The sequence below is a fragment of the Dromiciops gliroides genome, chromosome 1 (genome assembly GCF_019393635.1).
Source record: "Dromiciops gliroides isolate mDroGli1 chromosome 1, mDroGli1.pri, whole genome shotgun sequence".
Classification (NCBI taxonomy): Eukaryota; Metazoa; Chordata; class Mammalia; order Microbiotheria; family Microbiotheriidae; genus Dromiciops; species Dromiciops gliroides.
Genome location: NC_057861.1, coordinates 175,108,066 through 175,135,900, shown reverse-complemented (window position 1 = coordinate 175,135,900; position 27,835 = coordinate 175,108,066). Strand labels below are relative to the sequence as shown.

Genomic DNA, 27,835 nt, shown 5'->3' with positions numbered 1-27,835 from the left:
CTGGGATGGTGGATTAATGCTGCTTTTGGGGGGAAGGTAGAAGGAAGGAGGGGAATTTCCTATCTGATCATATCCTTCCCTTGATGTGTCATTATATTTGTGTTCTTATGTCTTCTTCAGGAGATGACAGAAACTATGAGGGTTTTCCTGCACATTTTGAAAGGCAGAGTTAATTTTCTTCCCCCTCCCCTTGCCTTGAAATACATACATACATATGTCTATGTACATATGCACATAGAGTATATGTGTATATCCATACACATATCCACACTAGCAGATTGCATATTTATATTTATGTACATATGCTGTATATATTTGTATGCATGCTATATATGTGTGTATGCCATACACATACATGTATATAGCATCTTACTGGCAAGGGGCTTGAGAATGTTTCATTTCCTCACTTTATCCTACCTCTTAAAGATCGATGGGAGGGGTAAAGAAGGAATGAAAATTGTTTTAAATATACATGGAGATTAAAGAGCTAACAGCTATTTTGTACTTTTAGCTTTTAAAATGGGAGGAAACAATGTATATTAGCAGAATCATGCAATGTAAGAGCTGAAGGTACCTTAACTGTCATTTATTTTTATTTATTTATTCATTATTTATTTGTTTGTTTGTTTATTTTGGTGGGGCAATGAGGGTTAAGTGACTTGCCCAGGGTCACACAGCTAGTAAGTGTCAAGTGTCTGAGACAGGATTTGAACTCAGGTTTTCCTGAATCCAGGGTCAGTGCTTTATCCACTGTGGCACCTAGCTGCACCACCTGTCATTTATTCTTTTTATTTTTAATAAAGTATTTATTTATTTTTCCTCATTACATGTAAAGATAGTTCTTAACTTTTGTTCATACAAGCTTTCCAATTTCAGATTTTTCTCCCTCCCTCCCCCCTCCTCTAGACAGCAGGCAATCTGATATAGGTTATATATATATATATATATATACACACACACACATACACACATATATACATATATATACACGCATATATATAACATTAAACATATTTCTGCATTAGTCATGTTATAAGAGAAAAATCAGAGCAATGAGGAAAAACCTCAAAATAGAAAAACAACAACAACAACACCAAAAACAAAAGAAATAGTATGGTTCATTCAGCATCTATACTCCACAGTTCTTTTTTTTCTGGATTTGGAGATCCTCCTCCATCATGAGTTCCCTGGAACTCGTCTTTACCATTGCATTGGTGAGAAGAATCTAGTCCATCACAGTAGATCAACACATAATGTTGATGATACTGTGTACAATGTTCTTCTGGTTCTGCTCATCTTACTCATCATCAGCCCACACAAGACCCTCCAGGTTTCTCTGAACTCCTCCTGCTCATCGTTTCTTACAGCACAATAGTATTCCATTACATTCATATACCACGACTTGTCTAGCCATTCCCCAATTGATGGGCATGCCCTCAACTTCCAATTCCTTGCCACCACATAAAGAGCAGCTATAAATATTTTTGTACATGTGGGTCCTTTTCCCCTTTCCATGATCTCTTTGGCGAAAAGATCCAAAAGTGGTATTGCTGGGTCAAAGGGTATGTACAGCTTCCTAGCCCTTTGGGCATAATTCCAAATTGCTCTCCAGAATGGCTGGATCAGTTCACAGCTCCACCAACAATGCATTAGTGTTCCAATTTTTCCACAGCTTCTCCAACATTTATTATTTCCCTTTTTTGTCATTTTAGCCAATCTGATAGGTGTCAGGTGGTACCTCAGAGTTGTTTTAATTTGCATCTTTCTAATGATTAGAGATTTAGAGCATTTTTTCATATGGGAATAGATAGCTTTGGTTTCTTCATCAGAAAACTGCCAGTTCATATCCTTTGACCATTTCTCAATTGGGGAATGACATGGATTCTTATAAATTTGATTTAGTTTCCTATATATTGTCATTTATTCTTAACCCTTCATATTATAGATCAGGGAACTGAGGCTCAGGGAGGCCCTTGCCCCTATAGCTAGTTTGTGGCAGAACCAGGGAGTTAATGTGATAACAGAATGAACACTGGACTAGGAGAAAGAAAACATGGATGTTAATCATGGTTTTACTTTGAATTAGTTGTGTTAGCTACAAGTTACAATCTCTCTGTGCCTCAGTTTCCTTTTTCTAGAAAATGATGAGTTACAGATAGATTACTAAAATTTCATTATTGAATTGAAAAGTTGACAAACTCAACTTTTCATACATAAAGTGAGGTATGCCCAAGTCTGGTTTTTATTAAAATACTGTCTATGCTACTCACATACGGCCTTTTAAAGGCAATCTAAAAGTCAGCCATCCTCATTCCTTCTACTGAAATGTGAAATTATTGAAGTTTAAAATACCTTGGGCAGCTGTCTCCTTCCTCCCCACTTATTCTCCTGAGTGACTGATTGCTCAGGCTTCTCCCACACTTCAGAGGAGTTTGAAAATCAGGAGTTCAGAAATGAAGTCCAGAATGGAGAAAAAGATCTTTCATTAAGTAATGTCATCCTGCTCACCCTATACATTGCTAGAAGCTTCTCTAAATACCAGTTTTATAAGGAGCAACAGTTGAAGAACCAATTACCTAGAATGTGCATACTTCTGTGTCCATAAAAGGAAAGCTGTCCAACAGATTAGCTCATGGATTAACTAAAGAGAGCCTTTGCTATCAAAGATATCTGATAAAACAGAAGGGCAGAGACTCTTTCGTTTCTGTCTTTGTATTCCCAGCACCAAGTCCAGTGCCTGGCATATCTGTGTATCAAGTTGTTTTTCAGTCATGTCTGACTCTTTGTGACCCTAGTTGGTGTTTTCTTGGCAAAGATGCTGGAATGCTTTGCCATTTCTTTTTTTTTTCTTTCTTTTTTTTTTTTGCGAGGCAATTGGGGTTAAATGACTTGCCCATGGTCACACAGCTAGTAAGTGTTAAGTGTCTGAACTTGGATTTGAACTCAGGTCTTCCTGAATCCAGGGCCAGTGCTCTATCCACTGTACCACCTAGCTGCCCTGTCATTTCTTTTTCCAGTTCATTTTACAGATGAGGAAACTGAGGCAAACAGGGGTCAGTGACTTGCCCAGGGTTCCACAATTAATATGTGCCTGAGACTGGATTTGAATTTAGGTCTTCTTTCTGACTCCTGGACCAGTACTTTATCTTCTGTGCCACCTAGCTGCCTACCTGGCACCTAGGAAATGTCTATTAAATGCTTGTTGATTGATTGACTGAAAGCAGCACTGTAACATAATAGAGTGCTGAAGCAGGATTCAAATTAACTGGATTCAAATCCTGTCTCAGACACTTACTAGCCATGTGGCAAGGGATGTCATAAAATCTTTTAGATGCTCAATACCTTTATCTATAAAACAAACATGATAATATCTGCAGATCCAACAACATAGGATTATTGTAAAGCTCAAATCAGATAATGTATATAAAAATGCTTTAAACTTTAGGGCAACCAGTAAATGTCAGTTTTCAAAAAGTAACTTCAAACCAGAAATTTTGCTTGAGTTAAAATAATACTTGACACTTTAATCCTCTTTGAACAATGGTTAGAGAAGGAAAAAAAAAGGTATAGGAAAATATTTGTATAGCATATAGTTTCTGTAGTATTGTGTACCACAAATTATTGGGCATACTTCTCCCCTCCTATTTTGAGAAATCTGTAAACTACAGAAGTTACATGTTGGAGTCAATGCTCTCTCTCTCTCTCTCTCTCTCTCTCTCTCTCTCTCTCACACACACACACACACACACACACACACACACACACACAAATTAACCAAAGTCAATTTCAAACTTCAAAGAATTGTATATTTCTGTCTCTTAAAAAAGAATGGGGGCAGCTAGGTGGCGCAGTGGATAAAGCACTGGCCTTGGATTCAGGAGGACCTGAGTTCAAATCCAGCCTCAGACACTTGACACTTAACTAGCTGTGTGACCCTGGGCAAGTCACTTAATCCTCATTGCCCTCAAAAAACAAAGCAAACAAACAAACAAAAAGAATGTCTTTAATTTTTATTTGAACCCTTTTGTATTTTACTTCTAAAAAAGCAAAATTTAGAAATGTTATGACATCCCAGAGTAATTTGCATCCAGAAATAATGCACAAGCCGAAAGTCTCCCATAAAACAATACTACAATATTCCCCAGGCATGAAAGCCTAGAATGCCAATCACTGAGTTAGTGAACTACCTGGAAGGTAGGGCACGACACTGGAGAACAATGCTTCATAGGGTCCAGGATTTAGAATGAATAAAAAAGAATTTTTTAAACACGCTGCTGGTGTTGGGAATACAAGCACAAACGTGAGAAGTTATTTGTCTCAAGGTGGCAAATAGCAGCAGCAACAACAACAAAAAGATGCTGAATCACTTTTCCAATTTCCTAATTTAGCATTTCCAAATTTCCTCTCTCCTTAACCCCTACATCTACCCAAAGCAAGTCACTTAACCCTATTTCCCTGTTTCTTTATCTGTAAAATGAATTGGAGAAGAAAATGCAAAACTACTCCAGTATCTTTGCCAAGAAAACTTTCCATGGGATCATGAAGAGTCTGAAATGACTGAGTAACAACTACTTAGCATTTCCCAAATTTCTCCTCTCCTCTCTCTAAAGGAAATCAAAAAAGCATTTTTTACTAGGCCTCTAAGTTAGAAGAACAGGATACCTGTAAGTCACCTAATCTAAATCCTTTCATTTTACAGATGTTGAACATGTGACCTAGAGAAGCAAAGTCATTTTTTTCAAGTCTTTAGAGCTATTTATCCACAAAGCCAAGTTTCCTGACTGAGACCTATGCCAAGTTAATCACCCGGGATATAATGTGAATAGCATCATCACATCTAACTGAATTAAATCGTAAGAAATTGGTTTAGAGATGAGAATCACATGGTGAAGGCAATAGGAGTTATGCAAATGGAGAGACACTATTTATTATTATCCCTAATCAGAAATGTGACTATAGAAGAATAACTGAATACCTGAAAGATCTATGATGTGCTCAGCATATGGAATTTTCGTGGGCTGTAGAAATTTGCACTAAAGCATATCATAACTTATCTGTGTCTTAGACACTAAGTCCTAAAGAGTAGACTTAGTCACTTTCTCAGGATCCCTCAGCTAGAAAGTGTCAGAAATAACATTTAAATCCAAGGCTTCTTGACCCTAAACCAGCACTCTATCCACTCTACCAGGTTATCTAAAATACAGGAAATCCACATATAGAAGCCAAAAGCCAATGCATAACACATCTTTATGATTTAAACTTTGATCATCCAATGTTCTACCTTTTATATTTTACGTACAGGGAAAGGTAAGAGCCCTTTCTGTTCTCTACAAATGAATACGAATCTATTAAGCACGATGTGCCCAATCACTGAGCTAAGAGCTGGGGATAAAAATATTAAAAAGAGAGAGGGGGCAGCTAGGTGGCACAGTGGCTAAAGCACTGGCCCTGGATTCAGGAGGACATGAATTTAGATCTGGCCTCAAGACATTTGACGCTTAGTAGCTGTGTAACCCCCGGGCAAGTCACTTAACCCTCATTGCCCCGCAAAGAGAGAGAGAGAGAGAGAGAGAGAGAGAGAGAGAGAGAGAGAGAGAGTCACTACTCTCCATCAGTAGATTCAGGAGTTTAAATAGCAATAAATGCACATTGTTTCTAGATTTGTTACCAGAATCACACAGGATTCAATCTTGTCTCATGACCTATGGTTTTATTCTTCAATCTTCTATTGTAATTAGGTACCTTCTTTTGTTTCTTGACATTTATAATTTACATTTGTTGTTGTAGTACTGTAATACAGTGTTAAATAAACATGGACACCCCCACAACCAATTTTTAGAGAAAGACATGTGTCTTTTTGTCTTATTGTTACAAGGTCACAAGTAAGTCTTAAAAGGAATCATGGAAGAGAAAGCATTAACATTCTGAGGCTGCTACTCCTGTTCTCATTTGTAGGATTTTTGCATTCTTGTCTCACATGTTATCACTGAGGTCTTGACAGGCTGGAAGTTGCCCTTTAATTCAACAGTAATAGGATAGATGCTTCAAGAGAAATTTTCATTTTTAATGGATCATGAGGGTTTCATTTATTTTATATTCCTAAGGTTTTGAATAGAGGGCATTTGAAATGAAAAAAACAAATAGCAGTATCATTTCATGTTCATCCTGTTTTGGTTATGATAAATACACACGCATGCAAGAAAATCTCCTGCTCAGTTTCAAAGAGAAAAATGGATTTATATATATATATATATATATACACATATATATGTATATATGTATGTATGTATATAGATAAATGCAAATAGATATAAATCATCAAATTGTGTGTGTGTGTGTGTTTCACTTATACTTACTCCATCCCTAGGTACAGATATTTGAAAAGAGTAGTTTGGAAGTAATAGATGTTACTATAAGATATATAACAAATATATAACAATATGTTTGTATACACACATATATGTGTATGTATATATGTATGTATCATTCCAAACTGCTCCTTTCAAATATCTATATCTAGGGGTGGGGCAGATATACATATTATAGCTGGAAGAAATTTATATGCAGGTCAACTTTGTACATTGCATCTAATCTTGGCACAGGTGGTTTCACATCTGTGAATTGAATCATTTTGATCAGGGATTCAGGTTACCACCTCTGGATGTCACACAAGATAATTTGTCATATCCCTGCCCATCCATCTCTTACAAAACAAAATTTTGGAGATGCCACAGGCTATAGGGAAAACTCCAAAGACCCCCTAGACTCATTTAGCATAAACAAGCATTATCTAAGGAGTTCTATGCCCAGGACAGAAGTCAACAGCCTAGGTAAGAGAAAAGACTAGAGGGTTTTAAAAAACAACAATGGAAGTTATTATATAAAACACTTTTATTGGGCTCAAAAACATCAAAAGCAAATAAAACATAAAGACTAAGGGTTTCTTAATACAGGATCTATGAGTCTGTTAAATATTTTCAAAATTGTCAGTATAAATATTTTTTTGTAAAGAAAATAATTTTTTTATTTTATGGATTTTAAAATATTATTCTGAGAAGTCCATAGGCTTCATTAGAGTGCCAAAAGTGTCTATGACACTCAAAATGGTTAAGAATCCCTAAAATGATTTTTTTGTATGTATTCCTTATGTCACCAATATACTTCATAGGGCATGATTCTGGATATATTCAATTAGGCAAAGAATAATATTTCACTAAGTCATAAAATGCCATCAAATTAAAATTTTAGATGATAGAGAGAATCATAGAATTTGAAAATTGGAAGGGGAATTATTTACTATATAGTTCAACACAAATGAAAGCAGAGTCTATTTGAGGTAATTCATATTAATGTGCAAATTAAGCAAAACTACACAATAAAAACTGCATGAGAAAAGGGGTTAGGAGCACAAAATTCAAAAGTTTCATTAGTGACAAAAAATAGAAACATAATAAAAATGGCAACATAGTTTTTTATAATAGTTTAAGTGATCAAGAAACACAGAAATACTACAATAAATAGTGGTATTTGGAGAGGAGAAGAGGTGGGTTGACCAAGTTGAAGACCTTTTCAGTAGCAAGAGACCAAGGCCATCACAGAAGGGGAGGTTTGGTGGGGGTAAACATTGTGGATGCAGACTAGTTCCCCTCTGCCCACAGTTCTTACTGCACTAGAAGATATACAATTGTGGAAGTTGACATTGGAAAGGTTGCAGCTTGTCCATTACTCTGAAGTGGTGGTGCATTTTTCTCACTTCTTGTTTTTCAGGGACAAAATTGCTCATAAGCAAATGTGAAATTCACAAACCACACTATGCTCAAAATTGTTCCCTAACAGATCAATTATGTTGGAACAAGTTTAAATTTTCAAAACAAGCATTATGGCAGAACTGACTATATTTAAATGGGTATGGAGACAGAAATCCCGACTTACTATCAAAATCTCCTTCCCTCTGCCTGCCACCCCCACCCCAATTACCTTTGCAATCAGATTCTCTCTTGTGTTTGCTCTCACAGGAGGCTCCAGGTTTCCCAAGGCCTGAGTCTTGCTTTGGCAGGAAGAGTTTTACCAGAAGCCTTGCAGGAGCTTCCTGACTCAAGTAGAGCTTGGGCTCAGTTCTTGCTGTATTTGTGTGTACTATCCAGCCTCCTTGCATATATGCCGATCCTCTGGTTATGGATCTGCTGGCTGAACCTGTTGTTTTGTCTAAGACTTCCATTCTGGTAGATTCTCAGTCAACTATCTAGTTGGACTTCAGTAGTTCTTGTCTGATTGCCTGGTTCTTGAAACACAGATTCTCTTTCATGTGATACCTATATAATACCACCAGGGAAAGGGAGTAAAGAAACATTGAACTAGAAATCGGGAGACTAGAGTAGATTTTAATTTTGTTGACCACTACCTGCCATTTGATGATCCTGCCTCTTTTGTTGTCAAGAGATCCTATGCTCTCCTGGTTCCCTTCTTACCTCTCTAACCATTCCTTTCTGACTTTTAATCCTTTACCTTATCCTTAGTATGGATGTTTCTCAGTGTTTGTTCTTGGTCTTCTTCTCTTCCCTCTTCTCTCTCATTTGTTTCCTTAGTCTGTAGTAATCTCACTCATTCCCATGTCTTTAATGATCATTTATATGCAAATGACTTCCAGATATGGATTTCTAATTCTGGCCTCTTTTTTTCTGAAATTCAGATGACCTACAGTTGCCAATAGGGCATCCTTACCTGAATGTCTATTGGGTTCTCAGATTCAGCATATCATTTTTCCTTCTAAATCTACTCTCCCATCTTGCTTCATTACTTTTATGTGTGACTCTACCATTCATCCACTCTCTCATGTTCATGACCATGGTGATATTTTTGACACTATATTTTCTTTCATTATTACATCCAATAAATTATGAAGTTCTAGCCATCTTACTCTTGCAATGTCTCTTCTCTTCTCTGTTCCCATCACTAGTATGACAGTACAATCCCTCATTGTCACCTGTTTTTACTAATGTAATGTTTTTCTAACAGATCTTTCCACCTTTACCATTTTCTCCATCTTATCTACTTTTCATTCTAGTGACAAAATGGTCTTTCTGATATGGAGATATCATCATGTTATTTTTCTGCACAAAAATCATCAGTAGCTCCCTATTGCCTACTAAATAGAATCCACACTTCATTTGCCCGACACTTAAGCTTTCAACAATATGGCACCATCCTAACTTTCTAGCCTTGTGGCACATTTCTTCCCGGATATTTTTAAGAAGTCATTCAATGAACTAAAAAGATCTCAATCTTGATCCAAAGTTTTAATTTTGTATAGGGTTTTATCCTTGCAATAAATGACCCATGTGAAATAAAGTAATTGATTTGAAATCATTTGGCTGCTTTCTATTATCAAATTGTTATTGTAACTTGAACTTCTTAGATTTTCTATGCAACTCACTATGATCAAAAATAGAAATCTGAGATATTAAGAAGTACCATTATCAAATAAGATTCCTAGGTCCAGTGCTCTAAAATGAGCAGTTAGGTGGCACAGTGGATAGAATGCCAGCTCTTCCTAAGTTCAAATCTGGTCTCAGACACTTACTAGCTCTGTGACCTTTGGACAAATCACTTAACCCTTTTTGCCTGAGTTCCTCATCTATAAAATGAACCAGAGAAGGAAATGGCAAACCACTACAGGATCTTTGCCAAGAGAACCCTAACTGGGGTCATGAAGAGTCAGAAATGAGTGAACAACAACAGCCCTAGAATAAGGACAAGCTTTGCTTTTTTTTCCCCTCAAGAAAATCTAATTAATAATTAGTTCTTTTAACCATGTTTAATTTTTTCTTTGCATGCTTTCTCTAAAATCACATCTTCATGTCCCTCTCCTCTTAATTTCATATGCCCTGTTGATGAATTCAAAATATCATTTTGAACAAAAGCAAAAATATTAGCACCTATTAATGCCTAACAATTATATTTTCAAGGCAAGTTTAAAACCTTGAGTCTCTCTCTGGGCATGACCACCACCTATGAAACTGGATCTCAGCTTTATCAAATATAGGGAACCAAAACTTCCTTTCCCGGGGACTAGAAAAATAAAGACATTATTTCTAAGATGTTCATTGATCTATTAGAAATATAAGTGCTACCAAAATTTGAAGTTTCATTACATGAACCTAAAATGTTACTTTCCTGTCACTATTAACACTGATTTTGTCAGTAAATAAAGAACATATTCTCTCTTCCCTTCTTCCTGTACTCCCTAGAGGACTTTTAAAAGTATCTGTTTATTTTATCTGAGGCCTTTTTGTTCAAGATACTTTCTTTGTTCTAACATTATGTTAGAAACCCAATTGAGCTTAACAATTTGTAATGTCCCCTCAATTCTTCTACTTTGAATTTAATAAAATATGTTCATGGAAAATAAAGAGTTTGTGCTTACTTTTATTTTAAAATGAAATAAAATAAAAATAAAATAAAAGGTGATTCAGGTTGATATCAAATCATTATTCTTCTTGGTGAAAAAAAAGGAAGAAAAAATAAATGAATGAAAACTGCTAGACATAAATAGCATTGTTATGTGTGTCAGCAATCTCCAGGCTGTAAAACAACAGGAAATCTCGTTACTGTGACATAGCAGTCCTTTATAAAAACCAAAATTTAACATGTACTTCTTCAGATTGATTAATCTCCTGCCATTTCCAGTGGAATGTGTTCTACATTTCTGGAATGTTTTGATCTGTTGTCCATGCTTAACACAGGGTAATGAAGGCAAAGTGGAGACACTTGGCAATGCCTGGAAGAAATTATCTTTATCCCTGCCACCAACTCCCATTTTTCAGTGGGAAAGGAGAAGTGGTTTTTAAAAAAGGATCTTTCTGTGGTTATCTCCAAATCAGCTTAAGCAAAGAATTATGGAGCTATCTGAGGCCCAATTTAAAAACCAAGCTTATCACCAGATACCTTGCTGCTAAAAGAATGAAGCTTTCAAAAGAGATAAGTTGGAGAAATATAATGATAGGATGTATAAAGTATATCAAAGGTTAAGAACCATACATTTTACATGGTGTTTTGATTGCATCCTACTATTCAGAAAGCAGTAATTTATTCATCAAATTGCTATTGTGTCATTTCGATTGTGTCCAGCTCTTCATGATCCCATTTGGCTTTTGTTCTGTTTTTGGCATAGATCCAGTAGAGCTTTGCCATTCCCTTCTCTAGCTCATTTTATAAATGAGGACCTGGGGCAAACAAGATTAAATGACTTGGCCAGGGCCACAGAGCTAGCAAGTGTGTGAAGCCAGATTTGAACTGGGGAAGACAAGTCTTCCTGACTTCAGACTTGGCACTCTATCCACTGTGCCACCTAGCTGCCCTCAAATTTCTGTAGCAAATCCTAAACCATAAGTTATATTATGTCGGCAGGCCTCTTGCTGATTTCTGATATACATATAGCAGCATAGCTATAACAATTTTGTACATTTCACTGAAATTCTAGGTCAGGGTTTCTTAAACTTTTCCCACTCACAACCTGTTTTCTCCTGAGAAATTTTTACTCGATCCTGGGTATATAGGTATATAAAACAGGGACATAACCTTTTACTGTTGACAAATTTTTCAAGACCATCCACATTTAGTTATACCACCCTATATGGGATCATGACCCACAGTTTAAGAAGCTTTGTTCTAGATAGTAAGCATAAAGGCTCAAAATATCAGAAATTATAGAATGAATCATTCAAAAGGTAATTTATAGGCATTTAGAAGATAAAGTAGTGATCCCTGGGAGCCAAGCATAGGCCTGTTAAGAAAAAAAAAATCTTTCGAAATGGATCTTATATTTTAGATGGCATCATAAATACGTTCATACACACACACACACACACACACACACACTATGCCTATTTATGCACATATTCTCTTCTACCATTAGAAAATAAACTCTTTAAGGACAAGGACTGGTTTTCTTTCTTTTCTTTCTTTTTCTTTTGTGTCCCTAGCATTTAGTACAATTTCAGGCACATAGTAAGTGATTAAACAAGGCTTGTTGATGAACTGGTTAAAAAAATGAGGGGAATGCTATGGAAACATTGTTTCACAAAACATCTCCCGATACTTTCTGAATGAGGTGGAATTATGGGAGCTGAATGTTACTAATTAGAAACTAGTTTTTAAAATGTAACTAAATATCACTAAATTAGTATCACTTTGAAGGGACATCCCTAGTGGAAGTCCACTGGATTTTGTACATGACCACATCTCAGCCAATATTTTAAAATGAAGATAGCCATCGATTCTACAGCGGAATACTAGATTTTGAACTGCTTGAGATTTCAATCTTTCTTTCCTCAGTACCTAGCATACTGAACACACCTACTCCCCACACCCCCATATACACACATATATATATATATATGTATGTATGTATATATATGTATATATATACATGCATATATATGTATATACAAATATACACACACATATGTCAAATATAGCTGAGTGGCATGAAGTTGTAAGGGATAAGTAATCCCTTGGATGTAAAGGGAAAACATTAACAATGAACTGTAACTAGCTAGATGAAATGTAATGGGAATAAATAATGGGAATAAACAAATTGGAATAAATGGGAATAAAGTCTTAAATTTGAGTTAAAAATTACTTTCAAAAATACGAAATAGAAGATAAGAGCCATGAATATAAAAAAAATTTGGTTGTCCTTTTCTTTATTGTGAACCAGCATTCCTCACTTCTCTCCACTCAGTGATTATCCTATTTCTGACTGTGATTACCTCTTGCCTGGACTATTACAAGAGGTTCCTGAATGGACTACTTGTTGTCAGTCTATTGCCTCAGATATAATACAGACTCTTCAGCTAGGCAATTAAAGCCCATTACATTTCACTGGTGGCCTTCCCTTGTATATAACTGCCCTTTACCAACTCTCCAATCCAGCCAAATGGACATCTATGTGCTGTTCCCTAAAGTTAGCACTCCAACTCCCATTTCCATGCCTTTACATAGATGTTATCCCAATTTTAAAAAAGCATTCTTTCTTAGGGGCAGCTAGGTGGCGCAGTGGATCGAGCACTGGCCCTGGAGTCAGGAATACCTGAGTTCAAATCTGGCCTCAGACACTTGACACTTACTAGCTGTGTGACCCTGGGCAAGTCACTTAACCCCAATTGCCTCAGTAAAAAAAAAAAAAAAAAGCATTCTTTCTTTACCTTTGTGTAACAGAATGCCTAGTTTCCTTCAATAGAGTGTCTAGTTTCCTTCATTTAGTTTATGACCCATATCCTCTGGGAAGCCATTTGTGAAACCATTTGCTCTTAGTACATTTTCGCTTTTCCTCAAATTATAATGCATATCTGGGGGATAGCTAGGTGGCACAGTGGATAAAGCACTGGCCCTGGATTCAGGGGGACCTGAGTTCAAATCTGGCCTCAGACACTTGACACCTACTAGCTGTGTGACCCTGGGCAAGTCACTTAACCCTCATTGCTCCCCCCCCCCCCAAATATAATGGATATCTGTTCACACATTGTGCTCTTTAATAGAATGTAAGCTCCACGAGGGTAGAAACTGTTTTAGATTTTGTCTTTGTATACCCAATGTCTAGCTTAGTGCCTTCTACCTAGTAGTCATCCAATAAATGTTTTTTGTATTGTTAGATCCATGTGACTTTAAAAAATACTAATGTAATCTTGGGCTTCATTAATGTAAGCGAAATATCTAGATTAAGAGAAGGCAATAGTCTCATAGGACTTTGTAGCAGTTAGACAATTTTTTTTCAGTTCTGGTTATCATGTTCTAACAATGGAATTGGCAAATTGGGGCCCATGTAGACAAAGGTGACCAAGATGATAAGCTTTCTTTTTGGACAGCCTATAAACATTAACTTAGCTGTAGGTAGCATAAACATGAGGACCTTGTACAATGACAAAACTACCCACACTACTAAAGATATGGACTTATATCAATTTTGACGTTCTCACTATAGACACAATTAGGACATAAATTAAGTCATAACTAAATAGAATGATGTTTTTCAGATTCTTCTTGAAGAGACAAATAAAAGAACTGGGAGAGATAGCTTAATTATGCATCCAAAGGTAACAAAAAACATCATTTCTTGACACGCTTGCTCATTTTACATTTCAGTGATAAGTATTTGCAAAAAGACCATAATGAAACTAACTGAAGTTTATGTACCAGTATCTACTGCAGAAGATGAAATGACAAAGAATTAGATTAGACTCTTCTAATTAACTCAACATATATGGTAATACTCAAGACTTCAAGGCAAAATAAGCAATAGACAAGGATGGGAAGAAATATTTTGGAACATGTGGTTTAGGAGTAGGGAATGAGTGAGGCCACAGAAGTTTCATTCTTTACATAATGAATAGTTTCTTTGAGAAAGGATTGAAAAGTTCTAGACATGGCAAGAATGAAATAATATCACAAAAATTAATTAAATTTTAACAGGCAGGAAACTATTACTGATAGAAGACTTACTCCGGTATTAGTTGTCTGTAAAGTCAGATTAACAATTAGTTAGATTACAGTTAACAAAGATAAAAATTAATATAATACTAGAAATATTAAAATGAGGAAAACATATACTATATGAATAAAACAACTCTAATCTGAGCTACTTCAATATATTATTGTTCTTAATAATGGGAAATAGACACAGGAAAGGATATTAAAATTGATTATAATATTTACAAGAAGAAATTTTAACTTGAGTAAATCAATTGCCATAATAAAGAGATAAAATAACCTAAAAACTGCCTTGTCCCAAAACCACTTGACCTTCCAGATTGTGAAATATGGCAGCCCAGAGCAAAAGGATTTAGAATATTAATCCCTTTGTTACATTTTTCAGAGATAGATGGTGAGAGATTATGTGTAGAATAGTCTCACAAAAGAATGAAAAGCAATAGAGGGGAAATAATTTAAATATCATATTTATCCTTTTAAAACTCATTTTATTACATTTGGACCAATGTTCCACCATACAAAGATCACTTTGAATCCCCACTCTGTTATTTACCAAGTTAGATGACCCTCCTGTCTTTCTGAGATATAGAAATTTGGCAAGGATACTACCCATGCCATTGTCCAAATCACTGATAAAAGTACTAGTCAGCACAAGGTCGAGTGTGAATTTTTGAGGCAGTCAAACTGAGAATTCCAAGGTGAGACCAAATCATTAATTCTTTTGGCCTAGTATAAAGTCACCTACCAGTATTATCATCTCACCCATGTCTCACTATCCTTTTAATAATATAAGCATGAGCAACTTTGTCAAATACTTTGTTAAAATGTAGGTAAATTATATCTACAACAGTCCCTTGATTTACCAGTCTAGTACCTCAGCTAAAAAAAGAAATTAGGTTAGTTTGATGTAACATGCTCTTGATGAAGCCATGCCAATTCTTTGTGATCACCACATTCACTAATCATCCCCTTAATCATAGGTTCTAAAATTCTATTGGGGATTGAAGTCTAGGGCTAGCCTACAGTTTGCATACTCTATTCTCTTCCCTTTTTTGAAAATGAGATATTTTGCCTACCTCCAGTATTGCAGTGCCTCTCCTTGTCTCCATAATCTTTCTTTCTTTCTTTTTTAAAAATTTATTGTATTTTTTTTTGGTGGAGCAATGAGGATTGTGACTTGCCCAGGGTCACTCAGCTAGTAAGTGTCAAGTGTCTGGGGCTGGATTTAAATTCAGGTATTCCTGAATCCAGGGTCAGTGCTTTATCCACTGTGCCACTTAGCTTTCCCCTGTATTTTCTTTTTCTTTCTTTTTTTTTTTTTTGTGAGGCAATGAGGGTTAAGTGACTTGCCTAGGATCACACAGATAGTAAGTGTCAAGTGTCTAAGGCTGGATTTGAACTCAGGTCCTCTTGAATCCAAGGCCAGCACTTTATCTACTGTGCCACCTAGCTGCCCCTCCCCTGTAGTTTCAATTCACAGGACAAAACAAGCATTTCCATAACAGTACAATAAAAAAAAAATGAAATTGCCAAGATCTGCATCAATTGGGGAATGCTTGAATAAGTTGTGGAATATAGTTGTGATGGAATACTACTGTGCTATAAGAAACGATGAGCTCAATGATCTTAATAAGGCATGGAAAGACTTGAACAAAATGATGAAGAGTGAAGTAAGCAGAACCAAGAGAACATTATACATAGTAACATCAGTATTGTTTTAAGAATGACTTTTAATGATGAAGTCATTTTGACTACTATAGATACAGAAATTTAAAATAAAGGACATATTAAGAAAGTTGGTATTTGTACTGAGAAAAAATGAAAAATAGAAATATGTATAGAATAATTTTACATATATAATATAATATATACATACATTGTGTGTGGTTTTTGTGTGTATATATATATACATATACATACATACATATACATACATACATATACATACATATACATACATACATACATATATATACATATATATATATATATATATATTTGTGCCTGATGGTAGCCATCTCTAGGGTGGGGAGGGAGGGGAAGAAAGAAAAAAAGGCATTTATGTGATAACTTTGTTGTATATTTGGAGGGAATAGCAAGTTGTAAATAGTATATTTACAGTTTTATATGCAATTGTCTCTGAATTTTTTCAAAAAATCACTGACATGGAGTGGCGAAGTGGTACAGTCAATAAAGCACCAGCCATGGATTCAGGAGTACCTGAGTTCAAATCTGGCCTCAGACACTTGACACTTACTAGCTGTGTGACCCTGGGCAAGTCACTTAACCCCCATTGCCCCTCAAAACAAAACAAAAAACAAGAAAAAAAATCACTGACATTAGCTAAGTAACCACAAATGCCAGCATTCTCGGGCTCCAGGAATAGAGTTCATCTGGATCTGGCCTGTTGGATTGACCAAGGGCACCTAGGGGCTTACAGTGTCCTCACTTATCTTAGATGTAATTCTCCTGTTAGCTAATTTTTAATACTGTACTTTCAAGTACAAAGATCTTTCACTCTGGCTGAGAAAATGGAAGCAACAAATGGTTGAGGTTGTCTTCTCTCTATAATCAGTTATTACTTTCCCATCCACTCATACTGTTGGGTTTATTAACTACTTATACTTCCCTTTTACCCCTGATATAGCAAAAACACCCTCCCTCCTTCAAAGTCCAAATCACTTATTTTCAGTATGTAACTTTTCTTGTCAATCATAACACATTTTGAACTTTAGCATCCCTAACATATTTTTTTCCTTTATATTCAACCTCCTTTACTATTACCTGCCTTTGATTCCAACCCACTTATTTTATAGGTGATGACACTGAAGCCCAGGGAGGCCTGTAAAAGTTTATACAGGCAGTAAGTGGCAGAGTGGGGATTTGTATTCAGTTACCATGACTGCAAAATGAATGCTTTCCTCCCTGTGATACCACATTCATTTCTTTTGTTGTTGTTGTTGTTTGTTTGTTTTTTGTTTTTTGCAGGACAATGAGGGTTAAGTGACTTGCCCAGGGTCACACAGCTAGTAAGTGTCAAGTGTCTGAGGCTGGATTTGAACTCATGTCCTCCTGAATCCAGAGCTGGTGCTTTATTGACTGCACCACCTAGCTTCCCCCCACATTAATTTCTTAAATGAAGAAGATATCATTTAAAGAGATCCATTTACCTAAAGAAAAAGTTCCCTGTAAGGGAACCCATTTGAGCCAAGTCCATGATATGTCACAACACTTGAAATATTTTTGTTTTATTTTATCCAAAGGACTCATAAATATTTAGAGATCATTTAATTCAAACTTCTCTCTTCACAAAGAAAGAAAATGACGTCCACTGCCATACAGTTAGAGGCAGAGCCTAAAGGAAAACCCAGGCATCCAGAAAACCACTCAACTTATCTTTTCTCTTAGCGACAGTAAACATGGACTAACACACTAGAGATTCACCAGAGATAATTAAAAATCTACTTTACTGGGTCTACAGATTATTCATGACTTGTGTCCCCACAACCAGACCCATAACCTGTGCTGCAAAGACCTATTTGTTCTTGGCAAAACTAGACTTCCTGTTTTCAGGATAACACTTCAAAAGAGACATAAAGAGTTATTGGACATAACTTACTCTTCCAAAGCAATATTTTAAAGATTAAACTATAAATGAATCAGACATATGGAACACATCTCCTTCAGGTTTGGCAAAACATGGTCCGGGTTTTATGCTGTCCTGAATGTTTGAAGATCACTTAAGAGCATCCAGTGAACTCAAACATGGTTTAACTTGATGGAACTTCATTCTATACAATAACAATTTCTAAGTACAGAGGAGAGGTGTCTTATGGCTATGAAGATTTCCCTGTTTTTTTAAAAAAAGATTCGCCTGGGGGCAGCTAGATGGCGCAGTGGATAGAGCACCGGCCCTGGGGTCAGGAGTACCTGAATTCAAATCCAGCCTCAGACACTTAACACTTACTAGCTGTGTGACCCTGGGCAAGTCACTTAACCCCAACTGCCTCACTAAAAAATATAAATAAATAAATAAATAAATAAAGATTCGCCTGTTTTCTTGTGTGTATGTGTTCTAAAATAGACAAATATCTATGCAGAATTTGTTCACTTAGGAGTCCAGCTTCATAATAATATTATACATTACTGCTCTCCAGCTGCCCTAAATATCTTTTTCTTTTGGTCTCAGTACATTCAAGGCTTTTCCTTTAGATCTATGAAATCACTTAAAAAAAATCAAAAAAGGGAACTTTTATAGATGAACTCTTTTCCCACTTACCTACAATGATTCAAAATAACTGCTCTTTTTAGGAAATTCCAAATCTGTACTCCAAGGGCAGAAGCTTTTTGATGGAGTGTCTATGGGACTGGGAAGCATGTTTCATGTGGTTGGACAGAATGAGTACTTTTATGTCAGCTCAGGAGTCCACTAAAAGAGAGTTGGTGCCTAAGTGTCTGATAGTTCCCTGAGCTATAGACTGAACTTTTGTTCCTCACATTGATGAAATATTTGTGAATGTAATGAAGTCCTGTGGCCTTTTTTCTTTTTAGATAAAAGGCATTTTGTATTGTATTTAGCTGCCTAAGATCACAGAATCTGGAGCGGAAAGGGCCTTAGCAGGTTCTCTAGATCAAGTTTCCATATAGTACAAGGAGCCCTACTATGGTTATGATGGAGAAGTATCTACCTGAAGACCTCCTGTGAGGAGATCTTCAATCTTAAGGCACCCCACACAAGCCACTATCAGATCCCATTGTTAAGAAATTCTTCCTTTTATTTAACCAGAGTCTACCTATCTTAAACTTTTCCACATTGGTTCTATTTCTTCTCTTTAGGAGCTCTTCAGGTATAGCTAAGCATTCTTTTACAAGTACATCAATTAAGCCTCAAGATTCCTCAGTTCAAAAATCAAAACTATGAGAAATACACTATACTTCTCCCAGTGACAAGACTCACCCTCGATATTAAAGATAGCTATGTAGATCAGTAAGGTTCAAAAGAAAAATGTTTTGCATTTTAGTTGTATTCACAAGTACACATTAACCATACTCCAGTAATAGACTAAGACAACTAGTGTTCATAGAACATTTGTATTAGCATTTTAGCCACATAAACAAGTAATTGGTAATGGCATTGATGGAAAATTGACCTCAGAACCAGGACTACCTGAGTTCAAGTTTGGCCTCTGACATATATAGGCTGTGTGACCCTGGGTAAATCATTTAATCTCTATGCGCTCCATTTTCAACTCTCCAAGACTGTGGAGAAAGTGCTGACCCACATCAGTGAAATGAATTTCATCACCAGGGAACTCCCTGACCCAGTGAACTTGCAGGTCAAGCCCCTATATCTATCCTCTGGATTGGGAAAATTTAAGTAGAGAAATTCTAAGTATCTTTTCCAAATAATTAGCAGGAAACTGTCACAGATGAAAAATGAAATAAGAAAGATTAGTTCCCTGTTTCAAATGATCTAAATCTAAAAAAGAAAAAAAAAAGCAAACATACCACATTGAAATCAATCAATATTTATTTATGTGCCAGGTGCTGGGCAAAATAGGCTTACTCTAAAACTGAATCAGGTGACGTGAGCATATGTAGGTATGTATGAAAGAGATAAAAGAGAATAGGAAGCAAGGTGAGAGTTTTAGGATAGCTCTCATGAGGAGGGAGAACTGAAGCTGATACTTGAAGGCAGCTAGGGATTATACAAGCTAGAAGGAAAAAAGCCCTGCAATCCCAGCATAGAGCACAGCCAGTGTAGAAAAAGTAGATAGGAGATGGAGTTCCATGCTTAAGGAAGAGTGAGAAGGCCATCTTAGTCATATAGTCTGTATTGAGGCAAATAATGCATAATAAGGTTGAGAAAAAAACAACACTATAATGTAACAAATACATTTCAAAATGATATTAAGCTATTCTGGACTAAATTTCTAAAGCAACAAAATCTATTTTATACATCATTTTGCTACATGAAAAATGACTAGAAGAAATCAGCTTGATAATGGACTGATGAACAGAACACAAATAGTAGCTATGATTATATTTAGTAATGAAATGTTTGATATTTATAAAATGCATGATTCATTATCCATATAAACAAACTGACTCTAAAAGTAGCTTCTAATTAGCTGGGAAATCCAAAAGGGACCGAAATGAATTTCCTTGAAGTCTAGAAGAATCAGTTTGATTTCAGCAAACATTCAATGTCTACTGTGTGCAAGATACCATGTTGGATCCTTCTCAAGTTCATTTAAACAATTTGCTCCAGGAAAATATTTGGCGGTCTCTGCTTTCTAGACTCTACTACAGGTGAGTGGCAAAACATTGAAATAAGGAGTAAGGCAAGTGTGAACATATTGAGGATTATATTACAGTCATTTCATTTGTGTCACTCTAATAATCTAAACAGTTAACACTTGGTACTCAGATGGAATGGGTTTCAATAGAATAGCCAGAATAGCCCACCTAAAAAGACCATCATTTCCCCTTGTACTGGAATAAATAATGCAACTATCTAATAAGAGCCTATAGTTCTCTCCAGGCTAGCTGAAGTAGCACCAGCAATCTTCTATATAGGGTTATTGGACTTTATCAATTATTTCTTAAAATTAAGAAAAAGTTGAATATAGTCTTAAAGGCTACGTTCCTAATTACACTCATTTTCCTATCATTCTCCCAACATCACCTCTCCACCAAATATTTTGAGAATGCAACAAATGATTTAATGAAATCTTATGAAATACCATAAGAACTCAAAAGAGTTTAATGTAATTATCCACACTGGACAAACCAAATGGATGAGGAATACCTGTTGCCTAGACTGTGAGGTGCAGTAGGTGGGCAACATATAGCATTGGTCCTTCAGTACATGGAGGTCCTTGGAGGACATGGTGAATGAACAGGAGGAGATGAGTAGGCTGGATTGACTTTGAGAAATTGAGCAATCTTTTGAATAACCCCAAGTTTCTTCTTGAAACAAAGACCCCTCTTTTAAAAAAAATCTGTATTCTTCTGACAATGCTATTTGACTGAGTAATGGAATGTCACAGTTTCTAATAATTGAAACTTGGAGATCAATGAAACTTTAAGGTCAATAGAGAGCCACAAAGTGGGCATAAAGCAGGTAAAACACAATACAGTACTATCAAAATTTCTATGAAAGAAGGGCATAAAGGCCATCAGAAAGTTTTGTGAGTAGAAAAGAAGGTGGACTGGCCATATATGACAACATAGTGGGGAGACATGGGAAATAATAGCAGTAAATAGAATAAACCTTTAAAACCCTAATGAATAACATGTTTAAATTTGTTTTTAAAAATGCAAAACATGGTCAAAAGAACTATACTTTGCTAGAATTGATAGACTAAAAATTCAAGAGAGCTATTCTGTTACTCTATCACCTTTGAAGCACTGCTGGATGCTGTTCTTCCATTACTGTTATTAAAATCAGTAATCATGATAATTCCTATTTACATAGGGCTTTAATAAGCTTATAAAATACTTGCCTTATAACTGACCTGTGCAGTAGTGTCACTATCTATTTTACAGATGGGGAAACAGAGTCAGAGGAGTTAAAGGACTTATCTAGGGTCACATAGCTAGTGTCAGAGACAAGGCTTAAGCCCAGAAAGCCTGATTGCAAGCCAGTGTTTTTTTCCCCCCATTACACAATAATGAAGAATACTTTCACTGTCCATAGGTGGCTTACCCACCATGACTACTTCAAACTAGGAAGGTAAATTTAGTTTAGTTTAGGAAGAAAATATAAATTAGTTTTGGAATATGCACAAATACCCTTATAACATGACTCCCTTTTGGTGGCAATAAATGTTTAATAACCAGTTATCCAAAAATGCAACACAGATTTTTTAAGCTTAAGCTATGTTATTAACATTTTTTTCAGGGGCAGTGGATAGAGCACCAGCCCTGGAGTCAGGAGTACTTGAGTTCAAATACGGCCTCAGACACTTAACACTTACTAGCTGTGTGACCCTGGGCAAGTCACCTAGCCCTAATTGCCTCACTAAAAAAAAATCATCTCTTTCATAAGTCTAGATAATCATCATAACAAGAAATAAATTCCTGATTTTTAGCATTTCCTGATTTCTGAGGTGTAATTGCTCACACTGAAAATTTGACAATTGGTTTGGCTGTCACTACCTGCCTCCTTTATGCTTCTGCTCCCTTCTTGTGCTGAGGTCAAGAGTTTGAGTACAGAAATGGAACCAAAACACAATTCTTAAGAAATGAATTCTATATTAGTTTTGGTAAAGGTTTGGCCTTTGAAGTTCTTTGTGACAAATGCCCATCCATACCAACTTATCAAAGTAGTACCAATGCTGTCTAGAAGCATTGCATGTGGATAGCATTCTAGATGAGCAAAGACAAGACAGGACCCTGTATGGACAAGCTATGGCAGAAAATAGCCAAGGCTACTACTTGGAGTTGAAATTAGATGGATAATAAATTTATGATGTTATCGCCTTCTTGGAATTAGACCAAAACAAAGAAGGGGAAAAGATCCCATTTGGTTTTATTCATGCAACTGCTTTTGTTGCAATTGTGATGCTCAAAAGTAATGTGGTATTGGAGAAGGAATAGGGAATCTTGAGTTGGTCTGCCACTAATTTTCTGTGAGGCTTAAAGCAATTCTTTTCTCCAGTTTTGAATGTAAAATATTGGAAATGAGGACACCTGACAACCTTTATTTAGAGAGTATGGGAGCATTCTTGAATTATTTTTAAAACTTTGTGAGAGTCTCATATGTTGGGTTAAAATAATACAGCAAATTCCATGTCTTTGGGGAATGGGATGTCCCAGTCATTCATGTATTCTGGTTAACACAGTACAGTTTATAGGACCATGGACCTGTAGCTAAACATTCTAGACCCACTTCTTCTTTTTTTTTTTTTTTTTTTTTTTGGCGAGGCAATTGGGGTTAAGTGACTTGTCCAGGGTCACATAGCTAGTAAGTGTTAAGTGTCTGAGGCTGGATTTGACCTCAGGTCCTCCTGACTCCAGGGCTGGTGCTTTATCTGACCCACTTCTTTATTTTCTAGATGAGGAATCTGAGGACAAGAAACATTAAGTGACTTACCCAAGGTTACACAGTTTTTAAATAGACTAGTAGGACTTGGAACTTAGAGTCATTACTTTTTCCACTGTACTATCTTCCTTTTTACAAAGGTAAAGTATAAGAAGTACTGCACTTGAACTCAGGAGACATGAGTTCAAAACCTGTGTCTGATACTTACTAGCTGTGTGATCATCTGCAATTCACTTAATTTCTCTGAGCTTCAGTTTCCTCACGTGTAACAAGAGTATGTGTTAACCTTGGTACCTACTTCACAGGGTTATTGTGAGAATCAAATGACAATATATGTAAGGTGACTCATAAATCATAAGGCAATACACAAGTATCAGGTACTATTATACATGCAGATCATATTGGCTACTAATTTTCAAAGAATTAGACCATAGAAAATTACACAACATTAAAACTGCAGAATGCAATCAAGTTTGTCTGATAATTCAAAAGGCAGTGTGTGGATATTACTATTATTCTGGGTCACCATTATGAACATCCATTATCATCATATTAATGAGGAATTGGAATAGTAGTTATTAGAGCATAGAGCCAGACATATTATAGGTGCTTAATAAGTACTTGCTAATTGAGAGTTCTATTGAATAACATGTTGGAAAAATCAGTTACCTTTAAATAGTAATAAATGCTTACTTCAATTTAAAAAAAAATTCAACCCACATCAGTTTTGTGGGTAGCCCACAGATGCTTTATAATATTAATATTTCTGATCTAATACTTTCATTTTTGCACTAATATTTGTTATGATTTTTTTCTTCTTTATCCACAAACACTGTCATAACCACAATTTCATCTACCCAAATCACATTTTTTATTTATGTTTGTCAAATATAGTACATTTCCAGGGTTTTAGTGAAACTTTAAAGCAAACACAAAAGCAGTTCATCCTCATTCAGAATTTTACCCGATAGAGACATTATTATCTTTTGGGTTTTAACGTCACTATATTTCATTTCGGGTCATGACATATGGTTAAATTAGCCTAGTAATTAGATCTAAACTTTTTTTATGAAGTCATGCTGACTCTCTTTGTTAGGTAAAGCTTCCTATTTTCTCAGTTTAGGGAGCAGGCAGAGAATAACCAGGTAGTCTAAGACGAGATTTCCTGTGCCAGTTGTTGAATGAATGTGAGGTCAATATACCATATTGATTTCATCTCTATGCAGCAAAATGTCACAGCCCTTGATGGGACCCCACCATACCTAGACAATTGCATTTGCTACCTTTCCCTTCCATCTCAACACCCTACCCCCATCCCTTCCTACTATAGAGGCATCTCTGGAAATGAATTGCTAGTTTGATTTCTTTCTTTTTCCTGTCTACAGCCAGAAACTTCCTGAGATTCTGGAGAGCATCAGGCTCAGCTAGCAAGCTACCCTTACAGCATGTCTCCATTGCAGTGAAATCTGCAAGTGAATATTCCTGGTCTGAGGGGGGGAAAACACTGGACTAGCAGCTTCTCAATTTTCAGAGCATTTGTTGCTCTCTCTTTCCTACCTCTGATCTGACTTTGGGGCATAAGCAATGTTCATGCAGGGATGGCTACTACAGGGATTTACGAAAATAATTTGCACCAAAAGCATCTGAGATGAATGTCTCTGCCTACCTGAGAACCTTCACTAAGCTTTTCTTACATATCTACCCTGCCCCTTTGGAGCTATCTCTGTCTCTGAAACAGCTGTGCTTTCTTAAACTGAGCAACAATGTCTTCAAGTGTCAAGGGCTGAAAACGCGCACACACACACACACACACACACACACACACACACACACACACGCACGCACACACACACACACCACTTACCACACACGCACTATACATACACAGCCATGTGGTCTTGCAGTAGCAAGAAGCCCCTTTCCTCCTCCTTCTACTCAGTCATAAGCAAGTTCTAATTCACTGGTCACTGACCAACTCTTGACCAACAGATTAATTAGGGGGTAGTGAAAGCTAAAAGAAAATCAATCCAATTAGCTATTGAATAGTGGCAAAGCATTTTGGTAACTCCTCCCTCATTTCATTCCCTTTTCCCTCTTCCCTCGTAAATCTGCCACATGGACGATTTTTAAAAGTCTCACTCACATCCCAGAATAGTGAGCAGGTATTCTGATTCTTGCGTCTCTCTTACTTAAGCCCCAACCCAGAAACAAAGTCATTTGTCTGTTGGCAGCTCCCAGTTTTGAGGAGAACCATCCCCTCTTACCTTCACAAAGCCACAATTCTTAAGCGCTGATTAGGGTCTCCAAGGGACCATTCATTCTGTGTGACATTGAATGCAGCTTGTTTCAGAGGTAGACAACATAGCAAGGGTGAACCAGGAAAGTCAACCAGTAGTTTCCAGTAGCCAGCGATACCACTGATAACCCCCCACTAGCACGTGTCCCTTTCCCAATCTAGCCAGCCAAGTGCTGCTTTTCTAGTCGTGACTGAGACTGCTAGGCAGCTGTTTCAGTCTCTGGTGAATCCAGATGAAATAGCATGGAAGGCTGGTACTATTTGACTGGATTTTTAAAAAAGAGTATTTGTTGAGCTTTTTAACATGCAGTTTGTCTCCTTCTGCAGGGAATTACTCAGTGAGCAGTCTGTCACATGACTCACAGCAGCACAATTATATAATTCAAACCCTGGGATTCGAGTTCTGATCCGAAAGCCACCCCAGGGAACAAGGGGTGCACACCACACGCTGAACACTGAGAATTAACCTCTTGGGAATCCATCATAAGGTGACTATTTCTAAAGCTTGTTCTTTTTCTCTGTTGTCTTTCTCCTGTAATCTCACAGTAAAGTTATTGAGGATTTCTCAAGAGAGCATATCAACAGTTCCCTTCAATTCCAAGTATCCATGGTTTGGATGAAATCATTGAATTGTTTCCTAACTCAATTTAAAATATAAAGCTAATCGGGGCAACTAGGTGGCGCAGTGGATAGAGCACCGGCCCTGGAGTCAGGAGTACCTCAGTTCAAATTTGGCCTCAGATACTTAACAGTTACTAGCTGTGTGTTAAGCAAGTCACCTAACCCCAATTGCCTCACTAAAAAAAATAAAATAAAATAAAAATAAAGTTAATCAAAAAAGCCTGGTACATCACAAGTGCTTAATAAATGCTTGGTGACTGGTTGATTGGCTAACATATACACAGAGGAGTACTAAAATCAAAATTCTTCTCTCTCATTTGGTGGACAGTGGATTGCCTTCCATGAATACCATGAAAAGGAGTCATCTTGGCGTGTCCTAATTTCTTGGCATTCACAGGCATCCTTAACACCAAAGAATTAGATGGCTAAATTGTGACAATCTTCAATAATTCAAAGATTAGTGTGGACACTCTTTTTACCAGTGTAGATCATGACCCCCATAATCATCAGCAGATAGTCTACATGGGTCATTCTGGAAATAATTCATGATTCATATTTATAATTCAAAGCCATTTATGAAATAATCACTTGGTGACCAAAATTCCAGAGATGGATTTCTCCAAACTTAGGTTGGTCCTTAGATGATATTCATACAACAAAGAGGCCATTTAGCAGGCCTGAAGTAGAACCTCTTCCAACCTGGAAGATGTGTCAGAGATCATTGGAAGAACCCTGGGTGACTTTTATAATCATGATGGGACATTGGGGTAGGTGAGGATTGAGACAGACATATTGTAGATAGAAAGATAGATAGATAGGCAGGTAGGTAGATAGATAGATAGATAGATAGAGAGAGAGAGAGAGAGAGTAGATGATGGATAGATGGATGGATGGATAGGTGTGTTGATGAATAGATGGATGGATAGATGAATGGATGTGTAGATGGATGGAGGGAGGATGGATAGATGGATAGGTAGTTAGGCATGTAGATAGATAGATAGATAGATAGATAGATAGATAGATAGATAGATAGATAGATAGATAGATAGATAGATAGATAGATAGATGATAGATGATAGATAGATAGATAGATGATAAATAAATAGAATGAACATTTATTAAGCATTTACTGTTTCCCAGGCATGTTCTCAGTAGAATCTTCATATCACATCTTGTGTCATAAAAGATTGAAAACTAAAGAAGTATTCCATTAAAAGGCCTATCTTTTGGAGCAATGTTAGCACTAGAATTTATCTTTCATCTCCTGTTGATAACTTCTTTATATAAAATCACCTACATATCATCTCTCCCAACAGAATGTGAGTTCCTTGAGAACAGGAAGTGTTTTTGCCTTTCTTTGCATATCCAGTGCTTAGTAAGAT

The 27,835-nt window shown here is 36.5% G+C and overlaps 1 protein-coding gene across 5 annotated transcripts in view; it reads right to left on the bottom strand.

Moving 5' to 3' along the window:
- The window catches only part of PHACTR1 (phosphatase and actin regulator 1), a 690,544-nt gene that overhangs the window by 361,045 nt on the left and 301,664 nt on the right, over positions 1–27,835 (bottom strand). The window contains exon 1 of one of the 5 annotated variants that reach the window (XM_043963362.1): positions 25,801–26,133. The exons of the other annotated variants lie outside the window; for them this stretch is intronic. The gene's annotated coding sequence lies outside the window, so the exon portion shown is untranslated. Of the gene's footprint in view, positions 1–25,800; positions 26,134–27,835 lie in introns of those variants that run through there. 5 annotated transcript variants of the gene reach the window in all.